The following is a 19,895-nucleotide window of genomic DNA, read 5'->3' as shown; positions in this document are numbered from 1 at the left end:
GTAATATTTCTAGATTGAAATGAGGTTTATTGTACTAACAGAAAATGTGCAATCCGCATTTAAACAAAATTTGACCGATGCAGAAGTATGGGCACCCTTATCATTTTCTTGATTTGAACACTCCTAGCTACTTTTTACTGACTTACTAAAGCACTAAATTGGTTTTGTAACCTCATTGAGCTTTGAACTTCATAGGCAGGTGTATCCAATCATGAGAAAAGGTATTTAAGGTGGCCACTTGCAAGTTGTTCTCCTATTTGAATCTCCTATGAAGAGTAGAGATGAGCGAATCGGTCGTGGTTCGCCTCGAGCTTGGTTCGCCGAATGGAGGTCTGGTTCGAGTTCGGTTCGGCGAACAACTCGAACCCATAGGAAACAATGGGAAGCAATCACAAACACATAAAAACACATTATAAATGTACACATACAGTTAATAAACATTGCCATAACACTTACCCCCGGTCCCCGGGATGCGTCCTGCACTCTGTCTCCCGCCGCTTTTCCATCGGTAATCGCTGCGTCTTCCCGGTAACCAGCAGTGATGCAGGACCTATCGTGACGTCAAAATAGCCATGTGACCAGTCACGTGTCTATTATCTCATTGGCTACAGACTGGTCACATGACTATGACGCGTCATGCTAGGACCTGTCATTGCATCTCTCTGGTACACGGTGCATGTTTGTGTATTGCCGTGTACCGGCGACATGCTATAGCAGACGGTCGACTCCCCGTTCTGCTTCCCCGTTCCCTTATGGACCGGCTGACACAGCCGGTCAATAACTGAGATCACGGTTGCCATAGCAACGCGCTTGGTGACGTCACCGCTACCACACGCAGTGGCACCAGAATCACGTGATCGGAGCAGCGTTGCTATGGCAACCCGTCGCTTACAGCCGGAGGCTGTGGTCACTCTCACAGAGTGATTTCTGCACGGAGCACAGCGTCCTTTCTCCGATGCTGTCTGATGGAGCAGAGCTGCATGTGTTGAGAAAGAAGACAGAAGACCATGGATTGTGGAGGGCTGAGAGGGGGTAATAAAGATGGAGTCTCTAAGTGTGTCTGTGTATTTATTTTCATTAAAGTATTTTTTTTTCTGTGTGGTGTTTTTTTTAAGCCCTTTATTGGAGATTCTTAATGGCCGGGTCAAACTTGCCTGACATTAAGAATCTCTGGCTTAATACTAGCTAGTAATACAAAGCCAGTTTTAACCCTTATTACCCAGCAAGCCACCTGGCTTCAGGGCTGCTGGAAGAGTTGGATACAGCGCCAGATGATGGCGCTTCTATGAAAGCGCCATTTTCTGGGGCGGCTGCGGACTGCAGTTCGCAGGAGAGGCGCTTACAAAGCTCGGGCTAACCTGTGCTGCGGATTCCAATCCCCAGATGCCTAGTTGTACCCGGCTGGACACAAAAATGGGGCGAAACCTACGTCGTTTTTTTTTTTTTAATTTCATAAAATTCATGAATTAATTAAAAAAAGGGCTTCCCTATATTTTTAGTTCCCAGCCGGGTACAAATAGGCAGCTGGGGGTTGGGGGGCAGCCGTACCTCCCTGCTATACCTGGCTAGCATACAAAAATATGGCGAAGCCCACATCATTTGTTTTGTAGTTTTTTGGCAAAAAAAATAAAAAATGCTTCCCTGGATTTTCCATTGCCAGTGAAGGTAACACCAAACAGTGGGGGTTAGTAGCCAGTAGCTGCTTGGATTATCCTTAGCTAGCAATACAAAAAAAGAGAATTTTGTTTACTTACCGTAAATTATTTTTCTTATAGTTCCGACATGGGAGACCCAGACCATGGGTGTATAGCTTCTGCATCCGGAGGACACACAAAGTACTACACTAAAAAGTGTAGCTCCTCCCTCCGAGCATATACACCCCCTGGATGACCAAATCTAGCCAGTTTAGTGCAAAAGCTGAAGGAGGACATCCACCCACAAGTAGAGACAGAGCAAAACCCGGAACAACCGGAACCTCTCACTACAACAACAGCCGGTGAAAACACACGGAACAAGAAAACTGCCAACAGGCAACAGGGAGGGTGCTGGGTCTCCCATGTCGGAACTATAAGAAAAAGAGAATTTTGTTTACTTACCGTAAATTCTTTTTCTTATAGTTCAGTAATGGGAGACCCAGACCATGGTGTATAGCTTCTGCCTCCGGAGGACACACAAAGTACTACACTAAAAAGTGTAGCTCCTCCCTCCGAGCATATACACCCCCTGGATAACCAATTATAGCCAGTTTAGTGCAAAAGCTGAAGGAGGACAGCCACCCACAAGTAGAAATAGAGCAAGAACCGGAACAACCGGAGACTCTGTCTACAACAACAGCCGGTGAAAACACACGGAACAAGAAAACTGCCAACAGGCAACAGGGAGGGTGCTGGGTCTCCCATTACGGAACTATAAGAAAAAGAATTTACGGTAAGTAAACAAAATTCTCTTTTTCTTCATTGTTCCTTATGGACGACCCAGACCATGGGACGTCTCAAAGAAGTCCATGGGTGGGAATAAACAGAAAACTGAGAAGTAGGCAAAACCTAACTTCACAAATAGGCGACAGCCGCCTGAAGGATTCGTCTGCCCAAGATCGCATCTGCCGAAGCATGAGCATGCACTTGGTAGTGCTTTGAAAAGGTATGCAGACTAGACCAAGTGGCAGCCTGACAGACCTGCTGAGCCGTAGCCTGGTGCCTGAAAGCCCAAGAGGCACCGACAGCTCTGGTCGAGTGTGCCTTGATCCCCAGCGGGGGAGGCACCTGAGTACTCTGGTAGGCATCGGAAATGGCCGACCTAATCCAACGAGCTAGGGTCGGCTTAGAAGCCGAGAGGCCCTTACGCCGACCTGAGGTCAGCACAAAAAGAGAGGTGCACCGCCTAAGAGCAGCGGTGCGAGACACATAGATCCGGAGCGCCCGCACCAGATCCAGAGTATGCAACGCTTTTTCAAAGCGATGAACAGGAGCCGGACAAAAGGAAGGCCGGGAAATATCCTGGTTAAGGTGGAAAGGAGATACCACCTTAGGAAGAAAGTCCGGAGTCGGGCAGAGAACCACCTTGTCTTGATGAAAAACCAAAAAAGGTGACTCCGAAGAGAGAGCAGCCAAATCAGAGACTCTCCTGAGGGAAGTTATGGCCACTAGAAAGACCACTTTCTGTGACAGACTGGACAAAAGAAACCTCCCTAAGTGGCTCAAAAGGGGGTTTCTGCAAGGCCGCGAGGACCAGATTAAGGTCCCAGGGATCCAAAGGCCGCCGGTAAGGCGGAATGATATGAGATGCGCCCTGCATGAAGGTGCGCACCTGAGCCAGCCGGGTGATACGCCGCTGGAACAATACTGACAGAGCCGAGACCTGTCCCTTGAGGGAATTGAGGGATAGTCCTAGCTGCAGACCGGATTGTAGAAAGGACAGGAGGGTCGGCAGAGAAAAAGGCCAAGGAGCATGGCCGGAAGAGCGACACCAGGACAGGAAAATCTTCCAAGTCCTGTGATAGATTTTGGCCGAGGAAGACTTACGGGCCCGAGTCATAGTGGAAATGACTTCAGAAGGGATACCAGAAGTCGTCAAGATCCAGGACTCAAGAGCCACGCCGTCAATCTGAGAGCCGCAGAATTCTGGCGGAAAAACGGACCTTGTGAGAGAAGGTCTGGACGGTCCAGAAGATGCCACGGCACCTCTACGGACAGATGGAGCAGGTCTGGGTACCAAGCTCGCCTGGGCCAGTCTGGAGCAATGAGGATGACCCGACGGCCCTCCATTCTGATCTTGCGCAGGGCTCTGGGCAAGAGAGCTAGAGGGGGAAACACGTAAGACAGACGAAACTGGGACCAATCCTGAACCAGCGCGTCCGCTGCAATGGCCTGGGGATCGTGGGAGTGAGCCACGTAAACCAGAACCTTGTTGTTGTGCCGGGATGCCATTAGATCCACTTCCGGAGTGCCCCACTTGCGGCAGATTGTCCGAAACACTGCCGGATACAGAGCCCACTCGCCGCTGTCCACGGTTTGGCGGCTGAGATAATCTGCCTCCCAGTTTTCAACGCCTGGGATGTGGACTGCGGATATGGAGGACTTGGAGTCCTCCGTCCACTGAAGGATGCGTTGAACCTCCAACATTGCCAGGCGGCTGCGTGTCCCGCCCTGGTGATTGCTGTAGGCAACCGCAGACGCGTTGTCTGACTGGACTCGAATGTGCTTGCCCGCCAACAGATGGTGAAAGGCTAAGAGAGCTAGAAGCACAGCTCTGATTTCCAGCACATTGATCGAGAGGGCTGATTCGGACTGAGTCCAAGTGCCCTGCGCTCTGTGGTGGAGATATACTGCTCCCCAGCCGGTTAGACTGGCGTCCGTGGTGAGGATCACCCAGGACGGGGCCAGGAAGGAGCGTCCCTGAGACAGAGAGAGGGGCTGAAGCCACCACTGAAGGGAGCCCCTGGTCTGTGGCGACAGAGCTACCAACCTGTGCAAGGAGTAAGTCCGCTTGTCCCAACAGCGGAGAATGTCCAGCTGCAGAGGACGCAGATGGAACTGGGCAAAGGGAACCGCTTCCATTGGCGCCACCATCTGACCCAGCACCTGCATTAGGTGCCTGATGGAGTGACGGCGAGACCTCAGCAAAGAGCGCACCGCCAGATGAAGGGACTGCTGTTTGACTAAGGGCAGCTTTACAAGTGCCGGCAAAGTCTCGAACTGCATCCCCAGGTACGTAAGACTCTGGGTCGGAGTCAGAGTGGACTTGGGTAGATTAACAAGCCACCCGAACTGGACTAGAGTGGCGAGAGTGAGCGAGACACTCCGCTGACAGTCTGCGCTGGATGAAGCCTTGACCAGAAGGTCGTCCAGGTAAGGAATCACTGCCAACCCCTGGAGGTGCAGAACCGCAACCAATGCTGCCATGACTTTGGTGAATACTCGAGGGGCCGTGGCTAACCCGAAGGGGAGAGCCACGAATTGGAAATGTTCCTCTCCGATTGCAAAACGTAGCCAACGCTGGTGTGAAACTGCAATTGGCACATGCAAATAAGCATCTCTGATGTCGATGGATGCTAGAAAATCTCCTTGGGTCATTGAGGCAATGACTGATCGCAGAGATTCCATGCGAAAGTGCCGCACCTGAACATGCTTGTTGAGAAGCTTGAGATCCAGGATGGGCTGGAAGGAACCGTCCTTCTTGGGGACTAGGAAGAGATTTGAGTAGAAACCTCTGAACCGTTCCCGGGCGGTAACCGGTACAATTACTCCGTTGGCCTGCAAGGATGCCACGGCCTGAGAGAAGGCGGCGGCCTTGGAGCAGGGGGGAGTTGACAGAAAAAAATCTGTTTGGCGGGCTGGAAGAGAATTCTATCCTGTAGCCGTGGGAGATGATATCCCGCACCCACTGATCGGAGACGTGTTGAAACCACACGTCGCCAAAGTGGGAGAGCCTGCCACCGACCAAGGACGTTGCTGGCGCGGCCAGATAGTCAAGAGGAGGCTGCCTTAGTGGCAGCGGCTCCTGCGGCCTTTTGAGGACGCGGCCTCGTGCGCCAGCTGGGTTTTCGGTCCTTGGCTGAGTTAGTGGACGAGGCCGAGGGCTTAGAGCAGGGGTGGGGAACCTTTTTTCTGTCGGGGGCCATTTGGAAATTTCTACCAACCTTCGGGGGCCGCACAAAATTATCAATGTTTAAATGACCCTGCTATATTGGGTGAAGCAATTAATTAACTGGGGGCATGGGGCTGGGGGCACAGACACCACACAGACACCACACGCAGGGCTGGGGGCACAGACACCACTGGAGGGGCTGGGGGCACAGACACCACTGGAGGGGCTGGGGGCACAGACACCACTGGAGGGGCTGGGGGCACAGACACCAGTGGAGGGGCTGGGGGCACAGACACCACTGGAGGGAGGCACAGACACCACTGGGGGGAGGCACAGACACCACTGGGGGGAGGCACAGACATCACTGGGGGGGAGGCACAGACATCACTGGCGGGGAGGCACAGACATCACTGGGGGGGAGGCACAGACATCACTGGGGGGGGGGGCTGCACACAGGACGGGGGGGCTGCACACAGGACGGGGGGCTGCACACAGAACTGGGGGGGCTGCACACAGAACTGGGGGGCTGCACACAGAACTGGGGGGGCTGCACACGACTGGGGGGCTGCACACGACTGGGGGGGTGCACACAGGACTGGGGGGGTGAACACAGGACTGGGGGGGTGAACACAGGACTGGGGGGGTGAACACAGGACTGGGGGGTGAACACAGGACTGGGGGGTGCACACAGGACTGGGGGGGTGCACACAGGACTGGCGGGGGCTGCACACAAGACTGGCGGGGGCTGCACACAAGACTGGCGGGGGCTGCACACAAGACTGGCGGGGTGCACACAAGACTGGCGGGGTGCACACAAGACTGGGGGGGCTGCACACAAGACTGGGGGGGCTGCACACAGGACTGGGGGGGGCTGCACACAGGACTGGGGGGGGCTGCACACAGGACTGGGGGGGGCTGCACACAGGACTGGGGGGGGCTGCACACAGGACTGGGGGGTGCACACAGGACTGGGGGGGTGCACAGGACTGGGGGGGTGCACACAGGACTGGGGGGTGCACACAGGACTGGGGGGTGCACACAGGACTGGAGGGTGCACACAGGACTGGGGGGTGCACACAGGACTGGGGGGTGCACACAGGACTGGGGGGGTGCACAGGACTGGGGGGGTGCACACAGGACTGGGGGGTACACACAGGACTGGGGGGGTGCACACAGGACTGGGGGCTGCACAGGGCTGGGGGGTACACACAGGACTGGGGGGGTGCACACAGGACTGGGGGGGTGCACACAGGACTGGGGGGGTGCACACAGGACTGGGGGGGTGCACACAGGACTGGGGGAGTGCACACAGGACTGGGGGGGTGCACACAGGACTGGGGGGGGTGCACACAGGACTGGGTGATGGGCTGCACATAAGATTGTGTGGGGGTGCACACAGGACATTGGGGGGCTGCACACAGGACTGGGGGAGGGGTGCACACAGGTTTGGGGGGATGCAAACAGGACTACTGGGTGTTGGGCTGCACACAGGACTGGGGGAGGGGTGCACACAGGACATTGGGGGGCTGCACACAGAACTGGGGGGGTGCACACAGGACTGGGGGGTGCACACAGGACTGGGGGGGTGCACACAGGACTGGGGGGGTGCACACAAGACTGGGGGGGTGCACACAAGACTGGGGGGGTGCACACAAGACTGGGGGGGTGCACACAAGACTGGGGGGCTGCACACAAGACTGGGGGGGCTGCACACAAGACTGGGGGGGCTGCACACAAGACTGGGGGGGCTGCACACAAGACTGGCGGGGTGCACACAAGTCTGGCGGGGTGCACACAAGACTGGCGGGGTGCACACAAGACTGGCGGGGGCTGCACACAAGACTGGCGGGGGCTGCACACAAGACTGGGGGGGGCTGCACACAGGACTGGGGGGACTGCACACAGGACTGGGGGGGGCTGCACACAGGACTGGGGGGGGCTGCACACAGGACTGGGGGGTGCACACAGGACTGGGGGGGTGCACAGGACTGGGGGGGTGCACAGGACTGGGGGGGTGCACAGGACTGGGGGGGTGCACACAGGACTGGGGGGTGCACACAGGACTGGGGGATGCACACAGGACTGGGGGGTGCACACAGGACTGGGGGGGTGCACACAGGACTGGGGGGGTGCACAGGACTGGGGGGGTGCACAGGACTGGGGGGGTGCACACAGGACTGGGGGGGTGCACACAGGACTGGGGGGGTGCACACAGGACTGGGGGGGTGCACACAGGACTGGGGGGGGTGCACACAGGACTGGGGGGGGTGCACACAGGACTGGGGGGGGTGCACACAGGACTGGGGGGGGTGCACACAGGACTGGGGGGGTGCACACAGGACTGGGAGGGTGCACACAGGACTGGGGGGGTGCACACAGGACTGGGGGGGGTGCACACAGGACTGGGTGATGGGCTGCACATAGGATTGTGTGGGGGTGCACACAGGACATTGGGGGGCTGCACACAGGACTGGGGGAGGGGTGCACACAGGTTTGGGGGGATGCAAACAGGACTACTAGGTGATGGGCTGCACACAGGACTGGGGGAGGGGTGCACACAGGACATTGGGGGGCTGCACACAGGACTGGGGGAGGGGTGCACACAGGACATTGGGGGGCACACTGCGCTGAGAGTTTCATGCAACTCTGGGGGAGAAGGTTTACAGAACTGGTGTGGGGAGGCACAAAGCATTGGGCAGGGCACATAGCAGCAGAGGGTCGGCGCTGGACTCACAGCAGCATTGCACTCACATCACCGGAGTGCAGGAGCCGGACACACTGCATCAGAAGGAGAAGGCAGGCACTGATCTCCGGAGGGCAGGGGGCGGACACACAAGGCTGGAAGCTGAGGCTGCTGTAGACCCGCCCACAATTGGCACTGGCCGACGGGAGAACACATTGCAGCACAAACAGCAATGTGTGGATTTAAAGGGCCGGCGGCAGCAAGACCGCAGTGACAGCACGAGCACTGCCTCCCCCGGGAATCTGCCCGGGGGCCACATAAAAGGTCATGGCGGGCCGCATGCGGCCCGCGGGCCGGAGGTTCCCCACCCCTGGCTTAGAGGATGACCAGTTTGAGGAACGAAAGGAACGAAACCTCGACTGGTTCCTGCCCTGGACAGGTTTCCTGGTTTTAGTTTGTGGCAAGGAAGTACTCTTCCCGCCAGTAGCTTCCTTAATAATTTCATCCAGTTGTTCGCCGAACAGCCGGGGCCCAGCAAATGGGAGCCCAGCAAGGTACTTCTTGGAAGAAGCGTCTGCTTTCCACTCTCGAAGCCACAAGATCCTGCGGATAGCGAGGGAATTAGCCGAAGCCACCGCCGTGCGGTGAGAAGCCTCCAGAATGGCAGACATGGCATAGGATGAAAAGGCTGAAGCCTGGGAAGTTAAGGCAACCATTTCGGGCATAGAGTCCCTGGTGAAGGAATGCATCTCCTCCAGAGAAGCAGAGACGGCTTTAAGAGCCCACACTGCTGCAAAAGATGGGGAGAACGAGGCCCCTGCCGCTTCATATACAGATTTGGCCAGAAGGTCAACCTGGCGGTCAGTGGAATCCTTAAGTGAGGTGCCATCAGCCACAGATACAACTGTCCGGGCTGAGATTCTAGACACCGGAGGGTCTACCTTTGGTGAATGAGCCCACTCCTTGACCACCTCTGGTGGAAAGGGAAAACGGTCATCAGAACTACGCTTTGGGAAGCGTTTGTCAGGACAGGCCCTGGGCTTGGTCACAGTGGCCTGAAAAATGGAGTGATTAAAAAACACACTCCTTGCTCTCTTAGGTGAGGTAAACTGGTGTTTTTCTACCAGAGAGGGTTGTTCCTCTGATACTGGTGGATTGAGGTCCAGTACAGAATTAATGGACGCAATCAAATCACTAACATCTGCATCACCCTCGGTGAGATCAATGGGGCACATGGAGGTAGCGTCCGAGCCCACAGTAAAAGCATCCTCCTCGTCCTGCGATTCAGCTCGTGAATCAGAGCCGCGGGACGAGGAAGGAGAGGAGCCCCTGCGTCTCCTTTTAGGAGGACGGGGTCTGGGACCAGATGAAGAATCCTCTGCGAGCTCTGCTGAGCGAGCCATAGCAGCAGGGGCACCCTGTGAAGGGGGCTGATGCATGCTCAGCAGAGTCCGGGACAGCTGTCCCATGGAGTCAGCAAAGGACTGGGAGATAGACTTAGAGAAGGATTCTACCCAAGCCGGGGGTTCAGCCACCGGAGCCGGAGCAGCCGGAGGGACCACTGGGGATGAGACCTCAGGCTGAGGCACCACCATGTTAGAGCAGGCATCACAATGTGTATATGTGCTCGGTTCATGCAGTACGAGCTTACATGCAGTGCATATAGAGTACAGCCTTGCAGCCTTGCTCCTTGTGTGAGACATGCTGCTGAAGTGGGGGTTCTGAGCTAGAATGGCCCCTAGAGAGTATATAAGCAGGTCCACAACCGGAGGTTGTGGCTTACCAGACCGTTTTGTGTGCCCTCCAGATCCCACAGGCCGGACCCCCAGAGAGATGCTGCAGCCAGCTCCGATCAGTGTGAGAACGCTGATAAAATGGAGTCGGAGCAAGGAGAGGGGGCGGGGCCAACTAAAAGAGCGGGAACTGGAGGGCAAAGGAGGTATACAGGGGAGGGAATCTTTCCTCAGAGAGGAGTGTCCCTTCCCTGTGCTGAACAGCCGCTGGGCGGAGCCGCACTGTCCCTCTGCATGATTGGCATGCAGGGGCAGTGAAAACGAAAGTAGGCCTCAGGCGAAGCCGGGGCCTAAATTTAACAATGCGGCCGGCTAGCAGGCACCATCGGCGCGGTTCTCCGGTGAAAACCAGAGAACCGGCCGGAAATGTCAGCATAGTTACAGAGCACTTTCTCCCCAACAATAAAGTACAAGGGACCCCTAATAACCACGTCTCATATACTTAGCTTGTGAGATGCAGGGCCAGGTCCCTGAGGGATGAGTGCTCCGTCCGGCAGGATCCAAAAGGGGCTGCGGATGGAGACTGGTCTCCTGCAAGGCAGGAAGAACCGTGCTGGCTCCCACTTCAAGCCAGAGCCCTAGGGGATGGTGAAGAAGCACGGCATGAAGGGCTCCAGCCCTGAAATCAACCTTAACAACACCGCCAACACAGTGGGGTGAGAAGGGACATGCCGGGAGTCCAGGATTGGACCCGCTTTTCTTCAAACTCTTTTCCAAAAAATCAAAATCAGATGAGAATGCAAGTGTGTGTGTGCCTCCTGAACACAAAGCATTGAACTGGCTATAATTGGTTATCCAGGGGGTGTATATGCTCGGAGGGAGGAGCTACACTTTTTAGTGTAGTACTTTGTGTGTCCTCCGGAGGCAGAAGCTATACACCATGGTCTGGGTCTCCCATAAGGAACGATGAAGAAAAAGAATTTACGGTAAGTAAACAAAGAAAGGAATTTTGTTTACTTACCGTAAATTCCTTTTCTTCTAGCTCCTATTGGGAGACCCAGACAATTGGGTGTATAGCTTCTGCCTGCGGAGGCCACACAAAGTATTACACTTTAAAAAGTGTAACCCCTCCCCTCTGCCTATACACCCTCCCGTGCATCACGGGCTCCTCAGTTTTGGTGCAAAAGCAGAAAGGAGGAAACTTATAAATTGGTCTAAGGTAAATTCAATCCGAAGGATGTTCGGAGAACTGAAAACCATGAACCAAAAGAACAATTCAACATGAACAACATGTGTACACAAAAGAACAGCCCGAAGGGAACAGGGGCGGGTGCTGGGTCTCCCAATAGGAGCTAGAAGAAAAGGAATTTACGGTAAGTAAACAAAATTCCCTTCTTCTTTGTCGCTCCATTGGGAGACCCAGACAATTGGGACGTCCAAAAGCAGTCCCTGGGTGGGTAAAAGAATACCTCGATAAAAAGAGCCGAAAACGACCCCCTCTTACAGGTGGGCAACCGCCGCCTGAAGGACTCGCCTACCTAGACTGGAGTCTGCCGAAGCATAGGTATGCACCTGATAGTGTTTCGTGAAAGTGTGCAGACTAGACCAGGTAGCTGCCTGACACACCTGCTGAGCCGTAGCCCGGTGCCGCAATGACTAGGACGCACCCACGGCTCTGGTAGAATGGGATTTCAACCCTGAAGGAAGTGGAAGCCCAGAAGAACGGTAGGCTTCAAGAATCGGTTCCTTGATCCATCGAGCCAAGGTTGACTTGGAAGCCTGCGAACCCTTACGCTGGCCAGCGACAAGGACAAAGAGCGCATCTGAACGGCGCAGGGGCGCCGTGCGAGACACGTAGAGCCGGAGTGCTCTCACTAAATCTAACGAGTGCAAATCCTTTTCACATTGGTGAACCGGATGAGGGCAAAATGAAGGTAAGGAGATATCCTGATTGAGATGAAAAGGGGATACCACCTTAGGGAGAAATTCCGGGACCGGACGTAGAACCACCTTATCCTGGTGAAAAACCAGGAAGGGGGCTTTGCATGACAGCGCTGCCAGCTCCGACACTCTACGGAGCGATGTAACTGCCACTAGAAATGCCACCTTCTGCGAAAGACGTGATAAAGAGACCTCCCGCAGCGGCTCGAAAGGTGGTTTCTGAAGAGCCGTTAGCACCCTGTTGAGGTCCCAGGGTTCCAGCGGACGCTTGTAAGGTGGGACTATTTGGCAAACTCCCTGCAGGAACGTGCGGACCTGCGGAAGCCTGGCTAGCCGCTTTTGAAAAAATACGGAAAGCGCCGATACTTGTCCCTTGAGAGAGCAGAGAGACAAACCCTTGTCCATTCCGGATTGAAGGAATGAAAGAAAAGTGGGTAAGGCAAAGGGCCAGGGAGTAAAACCCTTATCAGAGCACCAGGATAAGAAGATCCTCCAAGACCTGTGATAGATCTTGGCGGACGTTGGTTTCCTGGCCTGTCTCATAGTGGCAATGACATCTTGAGATAACCCTGAGGATGCTAGGAGCCAGGACTCAATGGCCACACAGTCAGGTTGAGGGCCGCAGAATTCAGATGGAAAAACGGCCCTTGAGACAGCAAGTCTGGACGGTCTGGGAGCGCCCACGGTTGACCCACCGTGAGATGCCACAGATCCGGGTACCACGACCGCCTCGGCCAATCTGGAGCGACGAGAATGGCGCGACGACAGTCGGACCTGATTTTGCGCAGCACTCTGGGCAGCATCGCCAGAGGAGGAAATACATAGGGCAGTCGAAACTGCGACCAATCCTGAACTAATGCGTCCACCGCCAGAGCTCTGTGATCTTGAGACCGTGCCATGAATGCCGGGACTTTGTTGTTGTGCCGTGACGCCATGAGATCGACGTCCGGCGTTCCCCAGCGGCGACAGATCTCTCGAAACACGTCTGGGTGAAGAGACCATTCCCCCGCGTCCATGCCCTGTCGGCTGAGAAAATCTGCTTCCCAGTTTTCTACGCCCGGGATGTGAACTGCGGAGATGGTGGAAGCTGTGGCTTACACTCACTGCAGAATTCGTCGGACTTCCTGGAAGGCTTGACGACTGCGAGTGCCACCTTGGTGGTTGATGTAAGCGACGGCCATGGCGTTGTCCGACTGTATGCGGATCTGCCTGCCCTCCAGCCACCGATGAAAGGCCAATAGGGCTAGATACACTGCCCTTATCTCCAGAATATTGATCTGAAGGGATGACTCTACCGGAGTCCAGGTTCCCTGAGCCCTGTGGTGGAAAAAAACCGCCCCCCACCCTGACAGACTCGCGTCCGTCGTGACCACAGCCCAGGTGGGGGGTAGGAAGGATTTCCCCTGCGACAGAGAGTTGGGAAGGAGCCACCACTGAAGTGACGTCTTGGTTGCAAGGGAAAGAGAGACGTTCCTGTCGAGTGAAGTCGACCTCCTGTCCCATTTGCGGAGAAAGTCCCACTGGAGTGGCCGCAGATGGAATTGCGCGAAGGGCACTGCCTCCATCGCTGCCACCATCTTCCCCAGGAAGTGCATGAGGCGCCTCAAGGGGTGTGACTGACCCCGAAGAAGAGATTGTACCCCTGCCTGCAGAGAAAGCTGTTTGTCCAGCGGTAGCATGACTACCGCTGACTGAGTATGAAACTCCATCCCAGAACGGGACGGAACGAGCCGTCCCTTCTTTGGCACCACAAACAAGTTGGAGTAAAAGCCGCGACCACGTTCCTGAAGGGGAACGGGGGTCACAACTCCTTCTGTCTTCAGAGCGTCCACCGCCTGAAAAAGTGCGTCGGCCTGAGCGGGGGGCGGATAGGTTCTGAAGAAACGAGCCGCAGGACGGGAGCTGAACTCTATCCTGTAACCGTGAGACAGAATGTCTCTCACCCATCGGTCTTGAACATGTGGCCACCAGGCGTCGCCAAAGCGGGAGAGCCTGCCACCGACCGAGGATGCGGTTAGGGGATGCCGAGAGTCATGAGGAGGCCGCCTTGGAGGCAGTGCCTCCTGCGGCCTTTTGGGGGCGTGACTTGGACCGCCACGCATAGGAGTTCCTCTGGCCTTTCTCCTGCCTGCTGGACGAAGTGGATTGGGGCTTGGCGGAGGGACGAAAGGACCGAAACCTCGATTGTATTTTTCGTTGCTGAGGTCTCTTAGGTTTGGACTGGGGTAAGGAGGAGTCCTTTCCCTTGGATTCCTTAATAATCTCATCCAATCGTTCACCAAACAAGCGGTCGCCAGCAAACGGCAAACCGGTTAAGAACCTCTTGGAGGCCGAGTCTGCCTTCCATTCGCGCAGCCACATGGCCCTGCGGACTGCCACAGAATTAGCGGATGCCACCGCTGTACGGCTAGCAGAGACTAGGACTGCGTTCATGGCATAGGAAGAAAAAGCTGACGCTTGAGAAGTCAGAGACGCAACCTGCGGATCAGAATTACGTGTGACTGCATTAATCTCAGCCAGACAAGCTGAGATAGCTTGTAGTGCCCACACGGCTGCAAAGGCCGGGGCAAAAGACGTGCCCGTGGCTTCATAGATGGATTTCACCAGGAGCTCTATCTGCCTGTCAGTGGCATCTTTTAGCGATGAACCATCTGCCACCGATACCACAGATCTAGCCGCCAATCTAGAGACTGGAGGATCCACCTTGGGACACTGAGCCCAACCCTTAACTACGTCAGAGGGGAAGGGGTAACGTGTGTCAGTAAGGCGCTTAGTAAAGCGCTTGTCCGGAACCGCTCTGGGCTTCTGGACAGCATCTCTGAAGTTAGAGTGATCGAAAAATGCACTCCGTGTACGTTTGGGGAACCGAAACTGGTGTTTCTCCTGCTGAGAAGCCAACTCCTCTACAGGTGGAGGCGGGGGAGACAGATCTAACACCTGGTTAATGGACGAGATAAGATCATTAACTAAGGCGTCCCCTTCAGGTGTATCAAGATTGAGAGCAACGTCAGGTTCAGAGCCCTGAGCTGCGACGTCCGCCTCGTCCTCCAGAGAGTCCTCGGGCTGGGAACCCGAGCAGCGTGAAGAAGTCGGGGAAGATTCCCAGCGTGCCCGCTTAGTCGGTCTGGGACTGTGGTCCGGGCAGGAGTCCTCCGCGTGGGACCTAGGGCCCAACCTGGGAGCGCGCAGCGGCGCGGACCGAGAGGGGCCTGGAGGCGACGATCCAACGGGGACCGGGGCCTGTGTAAGGACCGGTCTGGACTGCAAAGCTTCTAGCAGCTTGGCAGACCATTTGTCCATAGACTGAGCCATGGATTGTGAAAGTGACCCAGAGAGTTTCTCAGCAAACGCAGGAAACTCTGTCCCTGCCGCCTGGACAGGGGGAGCAGGGGGGTCTACCTGAGCGGAGGGGCCCACTAGTGACCGAGGCTCCGGCTGAGCAAGCGAAACAGGGGTCGAGCATTGCTCACAGTGAGGGTAGGTGGAACCCACAGGTAACATAGCCCCACAAGAGGTACAGGTCGCAAAAAAACCCTGTGCCTTAGCACCTTTGCTCCATGTGGACGACATGCTGTTGTCTCCTAGGAGAGTGATCACTGAGGGTATATGGAAAGGGGTATACAGCCCGACCGAACAGAAATATGTATATAAATACGTATCTATTCCGGCACCCTAGGGGGGACCAGCACCGGGTGACCGGTGTGGCTTACCGACCGCTAAAAAGCGGAGTGTGTGTCCTCCAGATTCCCTGCCTTAGGTCTCCCAGAGCTGCAGAGCTCTTCTCTGATAATCCTCCACCGGCAGAATGCCAAAAATATGGCTGCCGGAGCTCTCAGGGGAGGAGTGGAGCCGTGGGCGGTGCTAGAAAAAGTGCGTGAATCTGGGGTCCCCACAGTGATCAGTGAGGGGGGAGGAAACATACAGGATGCTCCGGCCCTCACATCCGACGTCAGGCCGGCCGTCCCGCCCTTACCCCTGACAGGCAGGCCCGGGGGCGGGATTTTTGCTACTAGGCCGCGATGAAGCCGGGGACTAAATTTAAGACCGCGGCCGACAAGCAGGCGCGGTCGGCGCGGAAGTCCGCCGGTCTTCACAAATCAGCAGCTGCTGCAGCGTCCGGGAAGAAGGCGCTCCATGCACAGTCCCCATGGGGACACAGAGTACCTTATAGATGCAGGGCCCGGTCCCTGAGGATGAATAGACTCCTGTCCGGCAGATTCCCACAGGGGCTGCGGAGGGAGCCCGGTCCCAGTGAATGGATGACCGGTCAGGATCCCAATTCTCCCAGAGCCACTAAGGGATGGTGAAGGAAAACGGCATGAGGCTCCGGCCTTTGTACCCGCAATGGGTACCTCAACCTTAACAGCACCGCCGACATAGTGGGGTGAGAAGGGAACATGCCGGGGGCCCCGTGGGGGTCCTCTTTTCTTCCAACCGATATAACTAATCTGATAATGCATGAGTGGATGTGTGCCTCCTTCCACACAAAGCATAAAACTGAGGAGCCCGTGATGCACGGGAGGGTGTATAGGCAGAGGGGAGGGGTTACACTTTTATAGTGTAATACTTTGTGTGGCCTCCGGAGGCAGAAGCTATACACCTAATTGTCTGGGTCTCCCAATGGAGCGACAAAGAAATAGTAAAAAAATCCCAAGTGTGGAAAAACCGCAAAAAAAGTGTGATCGCACAATAGTTTTTGGGAGGTTTTATTCACCGTGTTCACTATATGGTAAAACTGATGTGTTATTGTGATGCCTGAGGTCGGTGCGAGTTTGTAGACACCAAACATGTATAGGTTTACTTGTATCTAAGGGGTTAAAAAAAATCACACGTTTGTCCAATAAAAGTGGCGCACGTTTTGCGCCATTTTCCGAAACCTGTAGCGTTCTCATTTTTCTGGATCTATGGCTCAGTGACGGCTTATTTTTTGCGTCTCGAGCTGACGTTTCTAATGGTACAATTTTTGCGCAGATGCTACGTTTTGATCGCCTGTTATTGCATTCTGCGCAAAACTTGCGGCAAACAAAAAACGTAATTTTGGCGTTTGGATTTTTTTGCCGCTACGCCGTTTACTGATCAGATTAATTGATTTTATATTTTGATAGATCGGGCATTTCTGAACGCGGCAATACCAAATATGTGTATATTTTTTATTTTTTTTAACCCTTTTAACCCTAATGGGGCGAAAGGGGGGTGATTTGAACTTTTAGGTTTTTTTGTTTTTTATTTCTTTTTGAAAACTTTTTTTGTATTATTTTACTAGTCCCCCTAGGGGGCTATAGCGATCAGCAATCCGATCGCTCTGCCCTATCTGTAGATCTCAGCTACAGAGCTGAGAACTGCAGATACGCTGCTTTACTCTCCGTGCTGGCATTATGCCGGCACTGAGAGGAAGTGACTCATGTTAGCTACAGGTGTCATCACATGACCCTGTGCTACCATGGCAACCACCGAAAGTCACGTGATCACGCACGTGACTTCCGGTGGGGTCGGCAGTAAGTAAAAGCAATGGCCGCACGCATATAAATCTCGCTGCCAGACTTTGGCAGCGAGACGTAAGGGGTTAAATGTTCCGGGTGGAATGCGATTCCACTCGGAACATGCAGGCACACATGTCAGCTGTTGAAAACAGCTGATATGTGTGCGGATCGCCGCGACCTGCCCACGGCAGGGGGGCGGGGACTATCCTCACACGCTACATGACGGGTAGATCTGTCAAGGGTCATAAAGGGGTTAAAAAAAAAACCAAACACATGATAAAGGAACAAAGCAGCTTCACCGAGGGTGACGAAAGACACCGGGCACAAGGATCATCACTCACGTGTATGAGGACAGGCTGCAGTCGCACGTCGTCTTCACCCCGTAGTTGTCCTCATTGAAGTTGAACATCTTGTTAGGATTCCAACCATTACACTGCGAGAGAGGAAGGAACAGGGGTCAGATTTACTGAATCTGATGGCTCTCCTCAAATACTCTGTGCTGCAGAGAACAACCCATGGGGGCCCCGTGCGTCAGGGGCCACCCCTGCTCCCCGCGCCACCCACAGAGGGGCCCCGTTCGTCAAGGGCCACCCCCGCTCCCAAGCTCTGACACTTGGGGGTCCCAATGGGTTATCTCGGCATATGGAGCACTTACTTATGCTGCAGAGAATAACCCATGGGGGCACCTTGCGTCAAGGGCCTTCCCCGCGCCACCCACGGAGGGGCCCCGTTCGTCAAGGGCCACCCCCGCTCCCAAGCTCTGACACTTGGGGGTCCCAATGGGTTATCTCGGCATATGGAGCACTTACTTATGCTGCAGAGAATAACCCATGGGGGCACCTTGCGTCAAGGGCCTTCCCCGCGCCACCCACGGAGGGGCCCCGTTCGTCAAGGGCCACCCCCGCTCCCAAGCTCTGACACTTGGGGGTCCCAATGGCTCATCTCGGCATATGGAGCACTTACTTATGCTGCAGAGAATAACCCATGGGGGCACCTTGCGTCAAGGGCCTTCCCCGCGCCACCCACGGAGGGGCCCCGTTCGTCAAGGGCCACCCCCGCTCCCAAGCTCTGACACTTGGGGGTCCCAATGGATTATCTCGGCATATGGAGCACTTAGTTATGCTGCAGAGAATAACCCATGGGGGCACCTTGCGTCAAGGGCCTTCTCCGCGCCACCCACGGAGGGGCCCCGTTCGTCAAGGGCCACCCCCGCTCCCCGCGCCACCCACGGAGGGGCCCCGTTCGTCAAGGGCCACCCCCGCTCCCCGCGCCACCCACGGAGGGGCCCCGTTCGTCAAGGGCCACCCCCGCTCCCAAGCTCTGACACTCGGGGGTCCCGATGGGTTGTTTCGGCTTATGGAGCACTTACCATATCAGAGTCCAGGTCATAGTCGACGCTGCTGCTTTCTCCTCCGTCCCAGCGCATCAGCACCTTGTCATTGCGGTCCCGGTTCACATTGGAGTTCATGGCGATGGGTGAATCCGTGAACTTATCTGCAACGGACAACAAAGGGAAGAGAAGGGAATTTTGTTTACTTACCGTAAATTCCTTTTCTTCTAGCTCCTATTGGGAGACCCAGACAATTGGGGTGTATAGCTTCTGCCTCCGGAGGCCACACAAAGTATTACACTTTAAAAGTGTAACCCCTCCCCTCTGCCTATACACCCTCCCGTGCATCACGGGCTCCTCAGTTTTGGTGCAAAAGCAGGAAGGAGGAAACTTATAAATTGGTCTAAGGTAAATTCAATCCGAAGGATGTTCGGAGAACTGAAAACCATGAACCAAAAGAACAATTCAACATGAACAACATGTGTACACAAAAGAACAACCAGCCCGAAGGGTACAGGGGCGGGTGCTGGGTCTCCCAATAGGAGCTAGAAGAAAAGGAATTTACGGTAAGTAAACAAAATTCCCTTCTTCTTTGTCGCTCCATTGGGAGACCCAGACAATTGGGACGTCCAAAAGCAGTCCCTGGGTGGGTAAAAGAATACCTCGATAAAAAGAGCCGAAAACGGCCCCCTCTTACAGGTGGGCAACCGCCGCCTGAAGGACTCGCCTACCTAGACTGGCGTCTGCCGAAGCATAGGTATGCACTTGATAGTGTTTCGTGAAAGTGTACAGACTAGACCAGGTAGCTGCCTGACACACCTGCTGAGCCGTAGCCCGGTGCCGCAATGCCCAGGACGCACCCACGGCTCTGGTAGAATGGGCTTTCAGCCCTGAAGGAATCGGAAGCCCAGAAGAACGGTAGGCTTCAAGAATCGGTTCCTTGATCCACCGAGCCAAGGTTGACTTGGAAGCCTGCGAACCCTTACGCTGGCCAGCGACAAGGACAAAGAGCGCATCTGAACGGCGCAGGGGTGCCGTGCGAGACACGTAGAACCGGAGTGCCCTCACTAGATCTAATGAGTGCAAATCCTTTTCACATTTGTGAATTGGATTAGGGCAAAATGAAGGAAAGGAGATATCCT

The 19,895-nt window shown here is 55.1% G+C and overlaps 1 long non-coding RNA gene across 1 annotated transcript; it reads right to left on the bottom strand.

Annotated features, from left to right (window-relative positions):
• Positions 1-429: 429 nt before the first annotated feature.
• Positions 430-18,872, bottom strand: LOC142299415 (uncharacterized). Its single transcript, XR_012752656.1, has 3 exons — positions 18,793-18,872; positions 17,765-17,856; positions 430-550 (listed from the first exon to the last, which is right to left on the bottom strand). It is a non-coding gene; the product is annotated as an uncharacterized LOC142299415 (long non-coding RNA).
• Positions 18,873-19,895: the final 1,023 nt, after the last annotated feature.

The sequence above is a fragment of the Anomaloglossus baeobatrachus genome, chromosome 1 (assembly GCF_048569485.1).
Source record: "Anomaloglossus baeobatrachus isolate aAnoBae1 chromosome 1, aAnoBae1.hap1, whole genome shotgun sequence".
Lineage (NCBI taxonomy): Eukaryota > Metazoa > Chordata > Amphibia > Anura > Aromobatidae > Anomaloglossus > Anomaloglossus baeobatrachus.
The sequence above is the reverse complement of the archived record's forward strand: the minus strand, read 5'-3'. Positions and strand labels throughout refer to the sequence as shown.